At 39.9% G+C, this 22,858-nt stretch overlaps 1 long non-coding RNA gene across 1 annotated transcript; it reads left to right on the forward strand.

Annotated features, from left to right (window-relative positions):
• Window positions 1-11,546: 11,546 nt before the first annotated feature.
• On the forward strand, window positions 11,547-18,336 carry LOC135230613 (uncharacterized). The gene is made up of 3 exons (XR_010321217.1): window positions 11,547-11,754; window positions 13,337-13,458; window positions 18,296-18,336. It is a non-coding gene; the product is annotated as an uncharacterized LOC135230613 (long non-coding RNA).
• Window positions 18,337-22,858: the final 4,522 nt, after the last annotated feature.

Consider the following 22,858-nt stretch of genomic DNA (forward strand, 5'->3'; position numbering starts at 1 on the left):
TCATTGGAATTTGGATCGGAATTGCATTGTATCTATAGATGACTTTTGGTAGAATAGACATTTTCACAATGTTAAGTCTTCCTATCTGTGAGCAAGGTATGTTTTTCCACTTATGTAGGTGTCTTTTGGTTTCTTGCAGTAGTGTCTTGTAGTTTTCTTTGTATAGGTTTTTACATTCTGGTAAGATTTATTCCTAAGTTATTTTATCTTCATGGGGGCTGATGTAAATGGTATTGATTTGGTGATTTCATCTTCAGTGTTCTTTTTTTTTTTTTTTGGTGTAGAGGATTCCAACTGATTTTTGTATCTTTATCTTGTGTCTTGATCCTCTGCTGAACTCTTCTATTAGTTTCAGGAGTTTTTTTGAGGATTCTTTAGCTTTTTCTGTATATAAGGTCATGTCATCTGCAAATAGAGGTACTTTTACTTCTTCTTTACCAACCTGGATGCGCTTTATTTTTTTATCTAGCCTAACTGCTCTGGCTAGGACCTCCAGCACAATGTTGAATAGGAGTGGTGATAAGGGGCATCCTTGTCTAGTTCCCTTTCTCAAGGGGAATGGTTTCAGAATCTCTCTGTTTAGGATGATGTTGGCTATTGGCTTTGTATAAGTGCCCTTTATTGTTTTGAGGAATTTTCCTTCTATTCCTATTTTGCTGAGTGATTTTATCATGAATGGGTGTTGAACTTTGTCAAATGCCTTTTCTGCATCAATTGATAAAATCATGTAGTTCATTTATTTTGTTTTATTTATATGATGAATTATATTAATTGTTTTTCTAATGTTGAACCACCCCTTCCTTACTGGTATGAATCCCACTTGGTCATGGTGAATTATTTTTTTGATATGTGTTGTTGAATTCTGTTGGCGAGAATTTTGTTGAGGATTTTTGCATCTAAGTTCATGAGGGATATAAGTCTGTAATTTTCTTTTTTTGTGGTGTCTTTACCTGGTTTTGGTGTCAGGGATATGTTGGCTTCATAGACTGAGTTTGGGAGTATTCTTTCTTTTTCTATGCTCTGAAATACCTTCAGTAGTAGTGGTGTTACTCCTTCTCTGAAAATCTGGTAGAACTCTGTAGTGAAGCTGTCAGGGTCAGGGTTTTTTTTTTTTTGTTGGGATTTTGATTTCCTTTTCAGTATCTTCTTTTGTTATGGGTCTATTTAGTTGTTCTAGTTCTGTTTGTGGTAGTTTAGGTAGGTAGTGTGTTTCTAGGAATTCCCAGATTTCCTGTAGGTTTTCAAATTTGTTAGAGTACAATTTTTCATAGTAAAATGATATGATTCCTTTAATTTCACTTGGGTCTGTTATGATATCGCCCATCTCATTTCTTACTTGGGTTATTTGTTTCCTTTCCTGTTTTTCTTTTGTCAGTCTGGCCAATGATTTATCAATTTTCTTAATTTTTTTCAGAGAACCAGCTTTTGGTCTTGTTAGCTCTTTCAATTGTTTTTCTGTTCTCTAATTCATTTAATTTTGCTCTAATTTTTATTATTTGCTTTCTTCTGGTGCCTGAGGGTTTGCTTCTTTCTATTTGTTCAAGTTGTAGGAATAATTCTTTGATTTTGGCCGTTTCTTCTGTTTGGATACATGCATTTCTTGATATAAATTGACCTCTGAGTACTGGTTGCCCTGTGTCCCAACGGTTCTGATAGGAAGTATTTTCACTGTGATTGGATTCTATGAATTTCTTTATTGCCTCCTTAATGTCTCCTATAACCCAGTCTTTTTTGAGCCTGGTATTGTTCAGTTTCCAAGTATTTGATTTTTTTTATCCTGGTTTTTCTGTTACTGATTTCTACTTTTTTGGTCTTATGGTTAGAGAAGATGTTTTGTAATATTTTGATGTTTTGGATTCTGCAAAGGCTTGCTTTATGACCTAATATGTGGTCTCTTCTAGAAAATGTTCCATGTGCACTAGGAAAAAAAGTATACTTGGTTGCTCGTGGGTAGAGTGTTCTGTATATGTCTATGAGGTTGAGTTGGTTGTTTGTGGCATTTATTGTCTTTATTGAGCTTCTTACTGGATGTCCTGTCCATCACCGAAAATGGTGTGTTGAAGTCTCGTACTACAATTGTGGAGCTGTCTATCTCACTTTTCAATACTGTTAGGGCTTTTTTTATCTATCTTACAGCCCCGTCATTGGGTGCATAGATATTTAGTATGTTTATATCTTCCTGGTATATTGTCCCTTTAATCATTATATAATGTCTTTCTTTATCCTTTGTGGTGAATTTAACTTTAAAGTCTATTTTGTCAGAAATTAGTATTGCCACTCCTTCTCATTTTTGCTTGTTTTTCACTTGATATATTTTTTTCCATCCTTTGAGCTTGAGCTTGTGTCTCTAAGTCTAAGGTGTGTCTCTTGTAGGCAGCACATAGCTGCATTATGGTTTTTTGAATCAAATTTGCAACTCTTTGTCTCTTTATTGGTGTATTTAGTCCATTTACATTCAGTGTAATTATAGATAGGTGTGAGTTTAGTGTTGTCATTTTGATGCCTTTTTTGTGTGTTGTTAACAGTTTCATATATCCACTTTCTTTTTTGTGCTGAGAAGTTTTTCTTTGTAAATTGTGTGTTCTGTTTTTCAGTGTAGTTGATTTTGTTTTTGCTGAGTCTTTATGTTTATCTTGGTTTTTATTTTGAAATATGGGATTGTTAGTCTTCTTTGTGGTTACCTTAATATTTACCCCTGTTTTTCTAAGTATAAACCTAACTCATATCTCCATGTATTGCCTTGATTTCCTTTCCATTTAGGAGATCTGTGCCTACTTTATTTAGTCTCCCTTTATTGATTATTGTCATCTTTCATGTAATGACATCAGCGATTCCTTGTTTTGAGCTTTTTTTAATCTTATTTTTGTGATTTCCCTATCTGAGTTGATATTGGGATTCTCTGTTCTGTGTCCTAGTGTTGTGTTGATTTCGGATATTATTGATTTTCTAAGCAGAGAATTCCCTTTAGTATTTCTTGTAGTTTTGGTTTGGTTTTTGCAAATTCCCTAAGCTTGTGTTTATCTGTAAATGACTTAATTTTGCCTTCCTATTTCAGAGTCAGTTTTGCTGGATATGTGATTCTTAACTGGCAGTTTATCTCCTTCAATGCTCAATATATGTCATCCCATTGCCTTCTTGCCTTCATGGTTTCTGCCAAGTAGTCTGAACTTATTCTTATTGATTCTCCTTTGTAGGTGACTTTTTGCATATCCCTGGCTGCTCTTAAAATTTTCTCTTTATCTTTGGTTTGGGAAGTTTGATGATAATATGTCTTGGTGACTTTCTTTTGAGGTCTACATTGTATGGGGTTTGATGAATATCTTGAATAGATATCCTTTCTTCTTTCATGATGTCAGCGACATTTTCTACCACCAAATAGTCGGTATCAGTGTCCTGATAGTCGGTCACCTACTTTGTGGTGTAGGCTCTCACCTACTATCTTAGAGGAGTAGTGGTGATGGTTGTATGCACTGGCTTCTGGTAGCGGCAGGGGGTCACACTCTGAGGTGGGCAGGGTGGTGACAGCCTTCCCCCAAGTGTCATTTAACAAGAAGCCTCTCTGTTCTCTAGAGTGCTGTGGTGCATGGGCTCTGCAGGTGTACCTTAGGCACCCAGTGCTTATACCTGTAAAGACTCGTAGGCACCACTATCCTCAGAGCCCTTTCACGGGTGGCTAGGTGGTGTGGGTAGAACCTTAGCCCTCAGGTTCCTGCCGTGGGTAGGTTAGAGCTCTTTTTAATAGGTAGAGTGGTATCAGACCTCCAAAACCTGCCTCTCCACTGTGTTGCTGAAACAATTACAGTGAGACCTCCAACAGATTGGCCTTTGCATTATAATAGCCACCTGGTTCCATGCAGGGGTGAAAGCCAAAGTCTATGGATCGCTTATGCCTGGACTGGAGCCACTTCTGCTCTGGGCTTCCAGTTTAGGGGAGTCAGGTAAGTATTTTTCCCCTGTTTGTTAATTTGCTCCTTCTCCCAGGCCAGAAGAATGGGTCAGAGAGAGTGTGCTGCAAGTTCTGTCTCAGGCCCAGGGAATTCAAATGTTAATGAAGCTGGCTGGGGCAGGGGGATGAGGGAACAGATAGATAGGATAGAGAACTTTCAGAAGAAGGAGCTATTAGATCCATGTGGTAAATTAAACAAAATCACATATCTAGTGTTAGAGGTCTGTTTTATCTCAGATTCCAGAGGCGTGTGGAGCCTGTGTGCATTGGCTGGGTCTCTGCCGAGATTACCCTGGGGGTTAGGGCTGCGTCCTGTGTTTGCCTTCTTTCTGTGAAGCAGCTTTGTCCCAACCCCACCACCAGATATGTGGCCGTCACACCAGGGGCTCGGGGTGCTGGCACTTTGCCTTTTTTTCCACTGAAGTAGCCACTTCCTAAACTCCACAGGTAGGTCCGCTGAAGGCACACCACAGGGTCAGGAATGCGCCTCTTTTGTTTGCCTTCGTTCGGTGATTTTGCCATGTCTCAGGAAGCTACCATCAGCCCCACTGCCTTCGCACCAAAGAATAGCACCAAGGAATCAGAGCTGAGGTGCTGAGCGGGCTCAGCAACTTGTCGCTGCTTCTGCATGGCCTCTAGCTCCACTGTGACTCAGGTCGATTCCTTAGTTCCGTGTTTGATGCTCAGGGTTTGTAGATTGTCACATATGTAATGGATTCACCTGTTTTTTCAGGTCTTTGTTGCAAGAGGGTTCAGTGGAAACTTCTGACTAGTTAGCCATCTTCGCCCTTTCCTTTTCATTTTTTACCATTTCCAGTTTTCCTGGATTCATACATGGTACATTTCACATTCTGGTTATTAATGGATATTTGCAGCCCCATGTGTCTGTCAGTTTGTTGTATTGTGGGGGCTTGTGTGTTGCTGTGATTCTGGAAGCTATGCCACTGGTATTTGGATGTGAGCAGTGTCACCCATGGTGGATAGGTTTCAGCTGATCTTCCAGGCTAAGACAGACTACGAAGAAGGACCAGGCAGTCTACTTCTGAAAAGAACTCCCCAGTGAAAACCTTATGAATAGCAGTGAAACCTTGTCTGATACAGTGCTGGAAGATGAGCCCCCCAAGTTTGAAGGCAGTCAAAAGACAACTAGGTAATAACTGCCTCCTCAAAGTAGAGTCGACCTTTATGACACAGATAGAGTGAAGCTTTTGGGACCTTCATTTGCTGATGTGGCATGACTCAAAACTAGAAGAAACAGCTGCAAACATACATTAATAATCAGAACATGGAATAATAAAAAGAAATTATAAAAAGAAACCAACCAGATAACTGGATCTGAAAACTACAAAGTTTTTTTTAAAAAAAGTCATTCCTGGGATTCAGTAGTATATTTGAGAGGGCAGAAGGAAGAGTCAACAAACTTAAAGAAAGGTCAATTGAGATTATCCAGTCAGAGAAGCAGAAAATGGAAAGAATGGGGGGAAAAAAACCAAAGAACAAAACCAAAAAAAAAAAAAAAAAAACAGCCTAAAAGACCTGTGGGATAACATCAAGTATACCAATATACACATAATGGGAGTACCAGAGGGAAAGGAGAGAAAGGGGCCAGAAGAATATTTGAAGGAATAATGGTTGAAAAGTTTCCAGATTGGATGTTGTTGTTGTTAGGTGCCGTCAAGTCTGTTCCGACTCATAGCGACCCTATGCGCTGCCTGGTCCTGTGCCATCCTTACAATCGTTGTTGTGCTTGAGCCCATTGTTGCAGCCAGTGTGTCAATCCACCTCGTTGAGGGTCTTCCTCTTTTCCGCTGACCCTGTACTTTGCCAAGCATGACGTCCTTCCCCAGAGACTGATCCCTCTTGACAACATGTCCAAAGTATGTAAGACGCAGTCTCACCATCCTTGCTTCCAAGGAGCATTCTGGCTGTACTTTGTCCAAGACAGATTTTTTCGTTCTTGTGGAAGTCCATGGTATATTCAATATTCTTCGCCAACACCACAATTCAAAGGCATCAGTTCTTCTTTGAAGAAGAATTGCATGTGAAAGCTGAAAAATGATTTAATGAAAGACATAAATCTACATCCAAGAAGGTCAGTGAACTGTAAGCAGGATAAACTCAAAGAGATCCACGTAGAGACATGTTACAGACAAATCTGTTGAAAGAAAAAGACAAATGGAATTTTGAAAACAACAAGAGAGGCGGGTGTCATCACATAGATGGGCTTCTCAAGCAGATAACAGTCACTTTCTCATTAGAAACTGTGGAGGCCAAAAGTCAGTGGGATAGAGTCCATAAAGTATTGAAAGTAAAAAAAAAGAAGTGAGATAAGAAAAACTATTTCTTTAAAAATGAAGGAGTTAAGAAATTTTCAGATTGATGGAAACTGAGGGAGTTAATCACCAGTACAACTAACCTACAAGAAATGCTAAAGGGGGTCTCCCAAGATAAACTGAAAAGACGTTAGACAGTAACTAGAAGCCATTTGAAGAAATAAAGAAAAATGTTAAAGTAGCTACATAGGTAAATATTAAAGGTATTATTGCATATTTGATTTTTAAGTACTCTTTTTTCTTAGATTTTTTTTCCATATATAATATAAAGAACAAATGCATAAGTCAATAATTGTAAAGGTAAGTTCATAGGCACACAATGTAAAAAGACCTAGTTTGTGACTGTAACAACATAATGGGGGGCAGCATGGCACTGAAAAGGAGTAGAGTTTTTTTTACGCTATTGAAATTAAGTCAGTATTAATTCAAACTTGATTTCTATAAAGTTAGTATGTTAATTGAAATTCCTAGGTTAATGACTAAGGGAAAACTAAGATATATACAGAATAAGAAATGAGATGGGAATCAAATTGGTACACTGGGGAAAAAATGATGAAACAGAACTGAAAGCAGTACTGGAGGAACTGAGGAACAAAAAAGATTTAAGACGTAGAAAATAGATAGTAAGATGACTGATAAGTCCTTTCTTATCAGTTAATTATTTTAAATATAATTTGAATAAACTCTATAACAAAAACACATATTACTGATTCTTTAAAAACATCTTGATCCAGCTGGATGCTCTTTACAAGAAACTCATATTAGAGAGGGTATTGCATGGTTTAAAATTAGTTAAGGTGTGCGTCAGGGTTGTATCCTTTCACTACACTTACTTAATCTGTACAAAACATTTGTCTTCTGGTTTTATAAGTATTCTTTTAGCAATGAACATAAATGCTAAGTGTCTTAGGCTGGGTTCTCTAGAGAAGCAAAACCAGTGGAGTGTCTAAATATATATAGCTAGAGAGAGAGAGAGGTTTATATCAAGGAAATGGCTCACGCGTTCTGGAGGCTGGAAACTCCCAAGTAAGGCCGAAGGCTTCTTCTGACTCACAGAGTTGGCGAATCCAAGATCCAGACCACAGAGACTGATGAACTCAAGGTCAGCAAGTGTCATGGATTGAATTGTATCCCTCCAAAATATCTGTCAACTTGGCTAGGTCATGATTCCCAGTATTGTACGATTTTCCACCATTTGGTCATCTGATGTGATATCCCTATGTGTTGGCAATCCTATCTCTCTGATGCTGAAGAGATGGAATTAACAGCCTTTATGTAAACTCAATCTAGAAGATGAGATTGTGTCTTAAGCCAATCTATTTTGAGACATAAAAAAGAAAAGCCAGCAGAGAGACAGGGGGACCTCACACTACCAAGAAAGCAGTGCCGAGAGCAGAGCCTATCCTTTGGACCTGAGGTTCCTGTACAGAGAAACTCCTAGACCAAGGGAAGATTAATGACAAGGACCTCCCTCCAGAGCTGACTGACAGAGAAAGCCTTTGCCTGGAGCTGACGCCCTCAATTTGGACTTGTAGCCTACTAAACTGTGAGAGAATAAATTTCCTTAAAGCCATGCACTTGTGATATTTTTGTTAGAGCAGTACTGAATAACTAAGACAGCAGGCAAGCTGCTAGCTCAAGTCGCAAGAAAGAACTGGAGGTCAGATGAACAGAAGCCAGCTGCAATATCCAGAGCAAGCAAACTAGTGAGCCTTACTAGAAAGCCCACCTATATTGGATGCAGGCACAACCCCAAGGAAATTTCCTTTCAGCTGATTGGCTACTCATAGCAGATCCCATCATGGAGGTGATCACATTATAGCAGGTCTCATCATGAAGATGATTTCATCATTATACAACTGCCAAATTACATCATAACTGATAATCCACTGAGAATCATGGCCCAGCCAAGTTGACACACAGTCTTAATAATCACACTAAGTAACCCACTTTGTCATGAATGCTAGGGTGGTCATTACCAGAAAATAATTGATTTCAGAGGCTTTGACAAATATGATGTGCCGTAAATATATAGCATTATTCATTTTGACATGTATTTATATACTGCTTCTTTCTCCAAAAGTCTGTGAACTGGTTTTTGAAAAAAAGCATTTAGTTGTTTGTGTTTTCTGTGGCTTATTGGCATTGGTCGTTGAGCACTGGGGCTAGCATTTTGAGATAGATGTCATTAATATGAATGTGAGACAAAACCACAGACAATTAAAATAATTTTTATGTTGCCGTTGGTCTCATAGCCTTCCTGTGAATCAATCACATGTGACTTAAGACTGTGTTTGAACCAACTTCTCACTTTGTGCATTGTAAACAACACTCATCACAAAATTCAGATAAAAGGTAAAAAGGAATTGTGTGGTAGTACAAGAATCTCAGTGCTATTTTTACAGGAAACATTATATGTACTTACCATGAGCCAAGTGTCAATACCTTCTAGCTGAAGACCGTCAGGAACACACCTGTAGCTAAATCATTGAAGACAGAGCCCATTAGGAGTGGCAGGGGTGGTGGAGTGAAAGTGAGAGAGGGTAAGCAAAAGTTACGAAGCAAAGGCTATATCTTGTACATTTAGCAGGGTGGGAAAGGCAAGGAGCAGAGCATTTGTATAGGCTTGATGTTTTGTTAATGGCGTTGGTTGTGGGAAGAAAGCAATATGCAATAGGTTGGGGGCAGATTATGTAAGGTCTTGAATGTGAAGCTAAGGCATTAATCTTGTAGGAAGAGACATCGAACATTACTGAAGGGAGTTAGAAAAAATCGCAAGAACTAGTAACAGAATCGCATCTAATTCTGACTTGCCTAACAGGGCATGACGTGCACAAAGTTAAGGTTTAGTACGGTGCCTTTCATATCATTTTGGTCAGAAGCCACAGTAAAAATACATCCTATGCCGAAACCCAGTATACAGTACTGATGCACACATACACACAACTGAAACTTAAGATAAACAAGACTTTGCCTTATCATGTGTGCAACATTATTTTCTACTCCACCCCACTCCACCTGCTCCTGCTTTACTTCACTTGATTGTACTTCATGCTTGTGTATCCTCGTTATTTTTTTCTATCTACAAAGGAATGGCCAAAAATTTGAAAAATAGTGTTTTACAAAGATAAATTAGTGAGGAAGGTGAACCGCAGGGTACAAAATAGGGGTAGGATGGTACTTATTAGGTGATAGCATTGTTCATTTACTAATAAACTCCTTAATTCTTTCCTTCAACCAAATTTGATGAAGTATGTATTACGTACCAGGCATGGAGATACAAAGATTCCCAAGATTCAGTCATGCCCTCAGAAGGCTTGTGGCTAGTGGTAGAGACAGGTAGCCAATTCAGTGTGGCAAGTGCTTTAATAGAGATTTGAGAAAAAGTTCCCAGTACAAATCTCGCAACCTCAGGAAAATGTTGTTGTTAGGCGCCATCCAGTCAGGTCCTACTTATAGCAACGCTGTGTACAACTGTATGAAACACTGCCTGGTCCTGCCTTGTCCTCACAAATGTTATGTTTGAGACCGTTGTTGCTGCCACAGTGTCAATCCGCTTCATCGAGTGTCTTCCTCTTTTTCACTGACCCTCTATTTTACCAGGTTCAAGTAATCAAAAGTTGCATTTTACTTTGATCCACAATTAACACCAATGGAAATAGTAGTCTGGAAAACAAATGATGCATTGCCCTGGGCAAGCCTGCTGCAGGAGACCTCTTTAAAGTGTTAAAAAGCAAAGATGTCACCTTGAAGACTAAGGTAGAGGGTCAGTGAAAAAGAGGAAGACTCTCAACAAGATGGATTGACACATTGGCTGCAACAATGGGCTTGAGCATAACAATGATTATGAGAATGGCGAGGGACAGGGCAGTATCTCATGCTGTTGTACATAGAGTCCTTATGACTCAGTGGCACCTAACAACAACAACAACAACAACTCTACCAAGCATGATGTGCTTTTCCAGAATCTGATCCCTCCAGAGTATGTGAGATGAAATTTTGCCATCCCGGCATCCTAGGAGCTTTCTGATTGTATTTCTTCCAAGACAGACTTGTTCGTTCTTCTGGAAGGCCATGGTATATAGTCAGCGCTCTTTACCAACACCGTAATTCAAAGGCATCAATTCTTCTTTGATCTTCTTTATTCCTTGTCCAGCTTTCACAGGCAGGTGCGTCTATTGAAAATACCATGGCTTAGGTCAGACGCACTTCAGTTTTCAAAGTGACATCTTTGCTTTTTAACAGTTTCAAGAATACTTTTGCAGCAGATTTACCCAATGCAATATGTTCTTTGATTTCCTAACTGCTGCTTCCATGGGTGTTTATCGAGGATCCAAATAAAATGAAATCCTTGACAACTTCAATATTTTCTCCATTTGTGATATTGCATATTGGTCCAGTTGTGAGGAGTTCCATTTTTTTCATGTTGAAGTGCAATCCATACCGAAGGCTGTGGTCTTTGATCTTCATCAGTAAGTGCTTCAAGTCATCTTCACTTTCAGCAAGCAAGGCTGTGTCATCTGCGTAATGCAGGTTGTTCAGGAGTCTTCCTCTGATGCTGATACCATATTTTTCTTCATATAGTTCAGCTTCTCGGGTTATATAGATTTGATTGAGTATGATGAAAGGCTACAACGCAGATTCGCACAATAATGAAACACTGCCCTGTCCTGCATCACCCTCAGAATCCTTGCATGCTTGAGCCCACGTTTGCAGGCACTGTATCAGTCCATCTCATTGAGGATCTTCCTCTCTTTGTTTCTTATGTCTCATTAATTCTCAGGTCAATTAATCTGACGTTCACTGTGAGACAAAGTAGAAGTCAACCTCTGAGTAGAATATTTACATTTGTAAGCCCCCTGCAAGTCTATTTATCATTTTTTTTGCATGTTAAAATTTTTTTGATGGTATTGCTTTTTAGTATTAAGGGCTCTAAGTACTGGGAAAAAAATGATGTTTGAAGTTTTGTATAATTCCATTGTCACATGTATTTTATTGCTGCAGTAACTCTAGAGTGCAGACTTATTTTTAATTGTACTAGCATTGTGTGTGGAAATGGAGGGAACGTACTGAAAAAAATGAGAATTCAGAAGTGAATAATCCGTAGAAGTGATATCAAACTTTGCCATGAAGCTGGGGTTTCAATAAGTTATGTAACAGAAAAAGTAAAAAAGGAATCTATATCCACACTCTCTTTCCCTCGTGCAATCATTCTCACAGTGGCTGCATTCCTTCCCAGCCAAATCCTATACTTCTGTGCTTTTTTGTACAGATGGTGGAGATGCTGCGCAATCAGCAGGGAAGCCTATATTATATGGAAAATGGGAAGAATAATTAAGAGAGAGTATAAAAGAGTCAGAGAAGAGAGAGAGAATGAATCTGGGTTTGGAAGAGACTATTTGGAGTTGGAAGTCGAGATAAGATGGAAGCTTCTGGTAGCAGCTTTGGTACATGAGGATTTCGAGAAGGCTGAAGGTAAGACAAAATATTTTAAGAAGTTCTGCTCTTCATATGGAATGTTCTTCCACTTTGGGCGTTAATCTATAGTTTCTTCTAGAAATCTTACGCTATTTGAAATATTTCTTCCAACTTTATCACTTTAAGACAGAAATTTTTTTTTTTTTGCTTCCAGCAATTAACTTAGTAAGTCTCATTTATATCCAAATCTTTTCTTTTCTCACTGATTTTGATGCTGCTTTTACAATATAATTATTATTGTTGTTGTTAGGTGCCCACGAGTCCATTCAGACTCATACTGACCCTCTGTAGGACAGAATGAATATAATAGCATCTGACTGTACTGGATTTGCTTGTGATCATTCTGCTGCATGGATATATCTATTTAGATTGAGCCAGTTTCACACTGGCTAAGCACAGCTTCATGGTGCATGTAATAAAGAGGAGACCAAACCTTTTCTCTTCATTCTTGTTTGTAAAAAAAAAAAAAAAACAAAAACCCAGTGCCCTCGAGTCGATTCCAACTCATAGCGACCCTATAGGATTATCTTGCCCAATTATTCTTGTGGCAAACATGGCTAAGTTGCCTTTCCAATATCTATTCTCAACTTTTTTTTTTTTTTTTAATAGTAGAACACTGGTTTAGTTTGGGATTGCAATATACCCAGCTAAAAACCTCAGTCTAGGGGTTGCCATGCCTATTAGTTTCCTATTGCTGCTATAAAAAATTACCATAAACTAGTGACCTAAACCAACATAAATTTATTATCTTTAAGTTCTGGAAGACAGATGTCCAAAATGAGTCCCACTGAGCTAAAAATCAAGATGTCTGCCTTCCTTTCTGGAGGTTGTAAGGAAAAATCTGTTCTTAGGTTTTCATCAGTGGTCCTTATGATGTGCCGTACATGAGATGTCATATTCTTGGGTAGGGAAATTCTCTTTCAGGACAGCTGGGCCCATTGGCAGTGAGGGAATCTGCATCTGGTGCCAAAGCTGAACCCATGGGACCGAACTGGCAGTAAAGTTTTCTTTCTTTATGGTCCCATGGCCTCCAAGGAGTGGAGTCCTGGAGAATGGAGTAACAGTTAAACAATGTATTTTTTGAGAACTTCTGAGAAATCTGCCTCTGAGCCCCCAAAGCTTTAAATTCTCCCTCTGCTGCTCAACTGCAACACACCGGCCACAGGCTAAGATCCCCCTCATTTGTAGTCCTCCGCTGAAAGGTCCATCCACTCCTGAGACCCAGCACTGGAAACCACCTCCCTGCCTAGCCTGTACCCATTGTTCAAAGGAGAAAGGGCCAGTATAGCCCGGTCTCTGGGGTGATGCCATGGAGAAGCCAGAGAACTCCAGGGAGTTCTGTGGGCATGGGCTCTGTGGGAATGGATTTCAGGGGAAGGAAAGCTTTTATGAACCATGTCTTCTGGGGAACAGTCAGGGTGATGACATAGTGAAATGGTATTGATTCAAATTCTATACCGTCCAGGTCCCTACTCTGAAGGGGCTTCTCACAGCCCATTCTCTCTGGTTCCCTTTCCTTCTTGTTTCCATCTCAGAGAACAATCTGCTCTTTGAGCAGAAATATTTACTCTCCCCTCAGGCTGTTCAGCTCTCAGGATTCTGCTCTGGTTCAACCTTAGCACCTCCTCTTATTTGTCAAGCACTGACTACAGGAGGCAGCGCTGCTGAGTGAGGAAGGCCCTGACTTGGAATCAGACAAGGGTGAGTTCTAATTCAGCCCTTTCCACATAGTAGCTGATGGACTGTATAAATATTCTTTACATACTAGGAACCTGCTTCTTCATCAGCACAACAGTGAGTACAAGGACCTCAGAGGAAGCTCGTGGTATGACAGATACAATGTGTCTATGTCTAGAATCTATTGTCTAGTGTCATTTGAAAAACACCATTTATTTATCATTCACATGATACGTTCCAACAAGAATTTTTAGAAAGTCTACACAATTACATAAGACAAAGGAAAATATTTTAAATGTATAGAAGAAGAGAAACATTGGGTCAAAAGAAAAGAAAGGAAACATAAAATGAAGGGAGAAATGACAAAGTAAACAAAATTCATATCATAATATCTCACACAGGTGCCAACATTAGGCGCCTGATTTGGCTGTGTATATTCCAGTGAAGACAAAAGACTGTTTGTAGTGTTAGCATAAGATTTGGCTATATAAGTGGAAAAGCTTAATTAAAAGTGCTTTAAACAGAATAGGAGTTTATTTTCTCTTCCGTAAAAGAAGGGTCCAACATAATAGCTCCAGGTTAACATGAGTGCAAGCGCTAGTCTATATTTCTGCTCTGCCATTCACAATGTGTGGTTTTTGTAGATATGATGGCTTCTAGATTCCAGTTGTCATGTACAAACTGGGGGTAAGAAGAAGACGGAAAAGGGGAAATGTTTCTAAAGAGCATTCCAATATTCCCATCCCAAACCTTCCCTTCTATACCACTGACTACCCATAATTACAAGTGGAAGTGTGGTACTTCAGCAAGGCATATGTAACCAGTTGTCACCTGTTCAATTATCTTTGCTCAGTAGGGTTTTCAATGGCTGTGACCTTTCAGATGTAGATGGACAGCCTTTCTTCTGAAGAGAATCCGAGTGGATTCAAACCGCCAACTTTTTGTTTAGTAGCCTAGGTCTCAACTGTTTGTACCACCCAAGGCATATCTAACCAACTCCCTATAAAATTGGGTTTCTGTTAGTAAAAAAGAGAATATGTATGTTGGGTAGGGAATCTATGCTACAACCATCAGTTATAAGATTCACAGTATCTATAACATTAAAACATACTAATTCTGTAATGGAAGCATGACCCTGCCTCCTAAAAAAAAAAAATGTCCCTGATTCTCATAAAAACATTACACTGTATAATATAATATAATGAGCAATGTCTTCAGCCAATTCCCTACAAGTAATCCAATCATGAATTTGAATATTCTTGAAATGATTCCTAGTGGAGGCTAAAGGCATCACACACAGTAACTGTCACTCTAGGGAAAAAGGGAGGAGACAGGGACATTATATCCTGGCCCAGGTATTCACGTGTTCTGAAGCAGGAACCTTGATGGGGCTAAACAGCAATATCCAAATGACTGGCAAGAATATCCTAACTCCCTAGGAGGACAGACTGAGAGATGCACTGCAGTTACTCTATTATTACTCTGAGTTTCATGGCTTTAATTAACCAGTTGTTATGAATCCCTTGATCTCCAAACCAAATGATTGCAATGGCCAGTACTTTGTATTTCCTGGGAAGTTTTGAATATTTTATGTACTAGTCTTATATGAATTGGATAAGAAAAAAATAATCTCTATCCCCCACTTTTATCATGACAACAGATCATTGATGGGTGGCCACATGTGGAAGTGGGAGATGCCCCAAGAGATCTGCAGTGAAACCCATCAGTTAGCTTTCTGTTTGTCTCTCCACCTGCAGTGATTCCCCTGTTTCTTGGATCTACCCTCAGTGGCTAAAAGAGATGTCGTAGGGATGCTCATGGGATGTCCCAGGGGAGCCTGGATATGCTCGGGTGGAACCTCCATGTCTCTGAGTGAAGGCAACAGGATTTCAATGAGTCTTGAACCAATGCATGCCTCCTTCCCTTTGAGTGTGGAGAAACTCCAGCTAAGAGGTTCAGGCAGCGTTTCTCTGGGGCATTCTGCAGAGTAGAGGTCCAAACTTAAAGAAATGTTCTTTCTAAGGTAAAGACTCCCTGTGGTTGTGGATTCAAATGTTGGCCCAGATTTATACCATGGGAACTAAATGACAAGCAAAATTCCTATCTGTTTAGGTTCTTTTGCTCCCTGTAAGCTAAATCCGTCTGAGACGTTAGGAACACTAGAAAAATGCTATTTGATGAGCAGGAATAGTATTTCAAGTGCTGAAGCCCTAGAGACAGCGGATACTAGCCTGTTCCCTTTGTCTGCAGCTCGCCACTCCCAGGTTGGGAATGAACTCACTTGTGCCTCCCATAGACATCACTCTGGTCCAGGTAACCATGCCTGGTCCACCTCATACCCTTCTGTTCTCACCAAAAGCAGCCAGGGAGGAAAGTAACCTTGTAGGATGCAATCCAGAAAAGCTTAAAGAGACAAATAACTGCTGTGCCTAGACCATGTATTCTCAAGGGGGGTGATACCACCACCTAGGTGATAGAAATAGGTTCTTGGGAGTGTGAAAACATATGAGACATTACAATGGTTTGTGGCCTTCTAAAGGGCCACAGTACCTAAACAGGCATACACTATATTTGTGGAATTAAAATTGCAAGAGTTTGTAGGTTGGTGATTAAGAGGGAAAATGCCTCTAAAGGCTCATTAGGGGGCAAGACTGAAAGAAAATTTGTGAAATGCTGGACCAAAAGTATGGAGGGAGGTATTTGTTGAGCAGTAACTCCCAAAAAGGTCCTTGGGCGGTACAAAAGGTTTGCACTTGACTACATCCAATGGATCCTGGCTGAAACCATAGAATACCAGAGAGATGTTTACTTGTGTTTTATTGACTATGCTAAGGCATTCGACTGTGTGGATCATAATAAATTATGGATGACTTTGCAGAGAATAGGAATTCCGGAACACTTAATTTTGCTCATGAGGAATCTATACATGGAAAGGGAGGCAGTTGTTTGAACAGAATAAGGGGATACTGAATGGTTTAAAGTCAGGAAAGGTGTGCGTCAGGGTTGTATCCCTTCACTATACCTATACAATATGTGTGCTGAGCATATAATCTGAAAAACTGGACTCGATGAAGAGGACTGGGGCATCAGGATTGGAGGAGGACTCATGAACAATCTGCATTATACGGATGACACAACCTTGCTTGCTAAAAGTGAAGAGGACTTGAAGCACTTATTAATGAAGATCAAAGACCACAGCCTTCAGTAGGATTACACGTCAACATAAAAAAAACAAAAATCCTCAAAACTGAAGCAATGAGCAACATCATACCAAATGGAGAAAAGACTGAGTTTGTCAAGGATTTCACTTTACTTGGGTGCATAATCAACACCCATGGAAGCAGCAGTGAAGAAATCAAGAGACACATTGCATTGGAAAATCTGCTGCAAAACACGTCTTTAAAGTGTTGAAAAATGAAGATGTCACCTTGAGGGCTAACGTGCGCCTGACCCAAGCCATGTTGTTTTCAATTGCCTCATATGCATGGGAAAGCTGGACAAGGAATAAGGAAGATAGAAGAATTGAGGCCTTCGAATTGTGGTTTTGGTGAAGAATATTGAATATAGCATGGACTGCTGAAAGAATGAACAAATCTGTCTTGGAAGAATTACAACCAGAATGCTCTTTAGAAGCAAGGATGCCAAGACTACATCTCATATACTTTGGACTTGTCATCAGGCGGGATCAGTGTCTGGAGAAGGACATCATGCTTGGTAGAGCAGAAGGTCATCAAAAAAGATGAAGACCCTCAACGAGATGGCGTGATACGGTGGCTGCAACAATGAGCTCAAGCGTAGTAAGTATTTTGAGGATAGCACAGGGTCGGGCACTGTTTCGTTCTCTTACGCATAGGGTCACTGTGAGTTGAATCCAACTTGATGGCACGTAACAACGATAACAACTAACCTAAAGTTTGATGGTTTGAACCCTCCTAGCACACCATGGAAGAAAGGCCTGGTGATCTGCTTTCATAATAGAAAACTCTATGGAGGAATTCTACTCTATAAGAAACACATAGGGTCGCCACGAGTGAGAATCGGCTCATGGCAGAGGGCTTTGGTTTAACTCTCAGAAGACAAGAAGAATGCAAAGAGAGAGGAAAGCCCATTCTTTTAGGGTGGGGTTGTTCCATTCATGCATTTCATGTTTTCTTAACTCCTATTCTGTGTTTTTCTCATCCACAATTTCAGTGAAGGGCTTTGTGTCCTGATCAGCTGGAACTACAGTGTTTTCTTTTTTTTTTTTTAATTTTGTTAGCAAGAGCTAGCTTCTCCTCTTTATTTTATTCCCTCATTTTTCATAAGTGCGATCTCGTGTGTTCATGACTTCATTTATGAGTCCATTTCTTCATTCAACAAATATTCACTGTAAGCAAATACTATCTCTACATGAAGTATAATAAAACTTCCTATTTCATAGGTTTGTGGGGAAGATGAAATGACATAATGCATGAAAAGATGCAATGTCTTTCATACCAGGAACATAGCTCTCAATGAGTAGAATAGAGTTGTCAGATACTGAGTATCCCTAATATGCCAGACCCTGTTTCTGTTTTTTTAGTATTCTGATTCAAATGTCCTTTCCTACCTGATCAGTGCAGCACATATGAAATCTAATGATTTTAGTTCATTTAATTGCTATCCAAACACACAACTAAAAAATTAGTCATTACTTTAAATAACTTTTCAGTTGATATCCACCATCTTTCAGTTATAAATCATCATCTGCAAGAGATCATTTTGCCTTTCCAACATTAAGACTCTAATTTATTTTTCTTGTGTTATTGCATGGTATGAAACTCCAGACTACTGTACTGGATAGTGGCCATATCATGCATCCTTATATTCTTTACAATTTTAGTGGGAATTTCTATGTCGTGTGCCACAGAGACTCCCAGCAAGAACCTTGTTTGGAGGTAAGTCTTTGTTGATTAGTCAGTTATTTCCTAGACTATGGATGCGCTCTGCTTTTCTTTAAGTCAACTGTGGTTAGTTATATTTCCCTAAAAGAAAAGAACTATCTTGAGGTTTTCAGAATTTTTCCCATCGAGACAGACATGATTACATGTTCTCCACGTGCGTAATCACAGCCACTATCTCAAAACTAATTCCCTGCATTCTGATTTCTCATGTTAGTTTTTAGATTACACTCGTCCGAAGTTTGCTTTTGCCAAAGAATGCCTCTTGGAGTTATCAAATCTATAGCTTTCTTGTTTTAATTTCATTAGTTATCCTTTTATCTTGATTATTTACTATTTCCTGATTTTGGAAGTTTATTTTGATATATTTCATTGTACTTTTTCTAACTAGTTTTTAGTTACGTTTTAAAGTTTGTGTTTATGTGCCTGTACAAAAATTCAGATGTTAAACAAAATACCCTAAAACAAGATAGGAAGTCCTGGTGGTGCAGTGGTTAAAGTGCTTGACTGTTAATCAAAAGGTTGGCAATTTGAACCAACCAGCCACTCCATGGGAGAAAGATGCAGAAATCTGCTTCCATAAAGATTTACAACCTTGAAAACCCTATAGGAGGGTTCTACACTCTACAGCAGGGTCAGTATGAGTCCAATTCAATTTGACAGCAATAGGTATATTTTTCAGTTGAATTTCTTGAAATATTTTCTCATAATTAACTTCAGTAGAATTACTTAAAGTTTGTCTAAAAATTGATATAAAACAAACAACCAAACCCATTGTCATCGAGTGGATTCTGACTCATACCGACAGTATAGGTCAGAGTAGAACTTCCCCATAGGGTTTCCAAAGCTGTAACCTTTAGAGGACTAGACTGCTATATTTTTCTGCTGCACAGCAAACAGCCAAAATTTTGTGTAGCAGCGAAGTGCAGTGTGATACCTACCGAAAGATTGTTGTTGTTAGATGCCTTTAGTCGATTTCAGCTCATACCGACCCTGTGTACAACCGAAGGAAACATCGTCTGATCCTTCGCCATCCTCACAATCATTGCTGTATTTGAGCCTATTGTTAATGTCCTGTTGTAACTGCTTTTGAATAATCTACAGGAAGATTTTACCTGTGTGTCATATTTATGATATTGTTGGATAATTTCTGCATTTTATCCGGCCTCCTTTCTTTGGAATGGGTGCAAATGTGGACTTCTTCCCATAGGTTGGTCAGGTTGCTGCCTTCCAAATTTCTTTGCATAGATGAGCGAGCACTTCCAGTGGTACATTCCATTTGTTGAAATATCTCAATTGATATTGCATAAATCTCTGAAGTCTTCTTTTTGGCCAATGCCTTCAGTGTGGTTCGAACCTCTTCTTTCAGTACCATGGGTTCTTGATCACATGCTACCTCCTGAATGGCTGAAGGTCGACCAGTTCTTTTTGGTACAGTGACTGTGTATTCCCTCCATCTTCTTTTGATACTTCCTGCATTGCTCAATATTTTCTCCTTCAAATCCTTCAATATTGCAACTTGAGGCTTGACTTTTTTCTTCAGTTCTTTCAGCTTGAGAAATGGCAAGCATGTTCTTCTGTTTTGATTTTCTAAATGCAGGTCTTTGCACATTTCATTATAATATTTTACTGTGTCTTCTCAAGCTGCTGTCTGAAATATTCTCTTCAACTCTTTTACTTAATCATTTCTGTCTTTCGCTTTAGCTACACTACATTCAAGAGCAACTTTTAGAGTCTCTTCTGACATCCACTTTGGTCTTTTCTTTCCTGTCTTTTTAATGATCTCTTGCTTTCTTCATGTATGATGTCTTTGAAGTCATTCCAGAATTCATCTAGTCTCTGGTCATTAGTGTTCAGTGCATCAAATCTATTCTTGAGTTGATCTCTAAATTTAGGCGAGATATCAAGGTTGTACTTTAGCTCTTATGGACTTGTTGAAATTTTCTTCAACTTCAACTTGAGCTTGTATCTGAGCAATTGATTGTTGCCGAGTAGGTCCCTGACCTTGTTCTGACTGAGGATACTGAGTTTTTCTGTTGCACTGGGTTTTGAGTTCTTCCCACAGATGTAGTCAATTTGATTCCTGTGTGTTCCATCCAGTGAGGTCCACGTGTTTAGCCACCATTTATGTGGTTGAGGAAAGGTATTTGCAATGAATAATTCCTTGGTCTTGCAAAATCCTATTGTTTGAACTCTGGAATCATTTTTATCACCAAGCCATATTTTCCAACTACCAATCCTTCTTTGTTTCCAACTTCTGCATTCCAATTGCCAGTAACTATCAATGCATTTTGATTGCACGTTCAATCAGTTTCAAACTCAGAAGTTGGAAAAAATCTTCAATTTCTTCATCTTTGGCCTTTGTGGTTGGTGTGTAAATCTGCATAATAGTTGTGTATTAGCTAGCCTTTCTTGTAGGCATATGGAAAATATCCTATCACTGGCAGCATTGTACTTCAAGATAGTTCCTGAGATATTCTTTTTGATGATGAACGCTACACCATTCTTCTTCAATTTGTCATTTTCGGCATCGTAGACCATATGATTATCTGATTCAAAATGGCCAATACCAATCCATTTCAGCTCACTATATTCTAGGATGTTGATATTTATGAGTTCCATTTCCTTTTTGACAACTTCCAATTTTCCTAGATTCATACTTCATGCATTCCACTTTCAGATTATTAATGGGTATTTTCAGCTGTTTCTTCTCATTTTGAGTCCTGCCACATCAGCAAATGAAGATCCCAAAAGCTTGTTAAAAATGCAGTTCTGATAGGGGGCCAAGATGGCGGACTAGGTAGACACTACCCTGGATCCCTCTTGCAACAAAGACTCGGAAAAACAAGGGAATCGATCACATACATAACAATCTACGAACCCTGAGCAACAAACACAGATTTAGAGACGGAAAACGAACAAATATGGGGCAGCAGTGACTGTTTTCGGAGCCTGGAGCCAGCGTCCCAGTCAGATAACCTTGGCGCCGGGCATCTGGGCTCAGGGGAGCTGAACTCATAAATCTTGTGACGGCGCAAACAAGGGGCGCAGCCCTACCCCCCTGAACTGAACCCGGGAGGGGGCCCAGCCAGTCTGCGTGAGCAGCGTGGTGACACGGCTGGTGGGAGAACTCCCTGGAAGGCAGTGACTGGTTTTGAAGCCGGGAGTGCTGCGTCCCAGCCCGGGAACCCTGGCGCCGGGTATTTGACTGTGCGCTGTCACGGCACAAGCACGGGGCGCAGCCCTACTCCCCTGAACTGACCCCAGGAGGGGGCCCAGCCGGTCTGCGGAGGTGGCGCGGCGACGCGGCTGGCGGGACGAGAAGTCCCTGGGAGGCAGCAACTGATTTCGGAGCCAGGAGTAAAGCATCCCAGCAGGGGAACCTTGACACTAGGATTTGGACTGGCAGCGGAGGATCTGACCGCGGCTTCAGCGGGCCAGACCCCCGGGGGCAATCTCCACACAGCCAACACACATAGGCGACACGCCCTTCGGGAGTCTCAGATAAAATAGTCATTCCAAGCAAGACAAGCAACTCTGGCTATATTCTGACGTGCTACTCTCCTATCTCTCTGATCCCTCCCCCACCCTCCCCAGTCGGCTTCATTAACATTGGAATTTCCTGAGCCAGAGGGAGAACAGCTCCGGCTCTGCGGCGGCTTTGCTTCCACCCCCCCTTTTTTTTTCCTTTGGTCTTTTCCTAACCCACTCTTCCGGCCTGAGAGAAGGAACCACAGAAAACCCAGGGACCAAAAATCCATCCCTAATTGGACTAAAAACACAGAACCAGCTACAGCTAAGCATATATGATCCAAATCTCGGACTTTCCTCCTTACAGGGAACAAGGTGGCACTTATACTCCAAAGGCAGTTCTGATAGGGATCTGCCTGCATTTTTTTTTTAGCGGAATTTCTGGAAAAACAAGTTTCCCAGTGATGGCTCAGAGACAGCAGTCGATATCAAACCACATAAAGAAGCAGACCATGAGAGCTTCTACAACCCCCCAAACAAAAGAATCAAAATCTTTCCCAAATGAAGATACAATCCTGGAATTATCAGATACAGAATATAAAAAACTAATTTACAGAATGCTTCAAGACATCAGAAATGAAATAAGGCAAACTGCAGAAAAAGCCAAGGAACACACTGATAAAACAGTTGAAGAACTCAAAAAGATTATTCAAGAACATAGTGGAAAAATTAATAAGTTGCAAGAATCCATAGAGAGACAGCATGTAGAAATCCAAAAGATTAACAATAAAATTACAGAATTAGACAACGCAATAGGAAGTCAGAGGAGCAGACTCAACCAATTAGAATGCAGACTGGGAAATCTGGAGGACCAGGGAATTAACACCAACATAGCTGAAAAGAAAACATATAAAAGAATTAAAAAAAATGAAGAAACCCTAAGAATCATGTGGGACTCTATCAAGAAGGATAACTTGCGTGTGACTGGCGTCCCAGAACAGGGAGGGAGGACAGAAAACACAGAGAAAATAGTT

This window comes from Loxodonta africana, chromosome 3 (assembly GCF_030014295.1).
Source record: "Loxodonta africana isolate mLoxAfr1 chromosome 3, mLoxAfr1.hap2, whole genome shotgun sequence".
Taxonomy (NCBI): domain Eukaryota; kingdom Metazoa; phylum Chordata; class Mammalia; order Proboscidea; family Elephantidae; genus Loxodonta; species Loxodonta africana.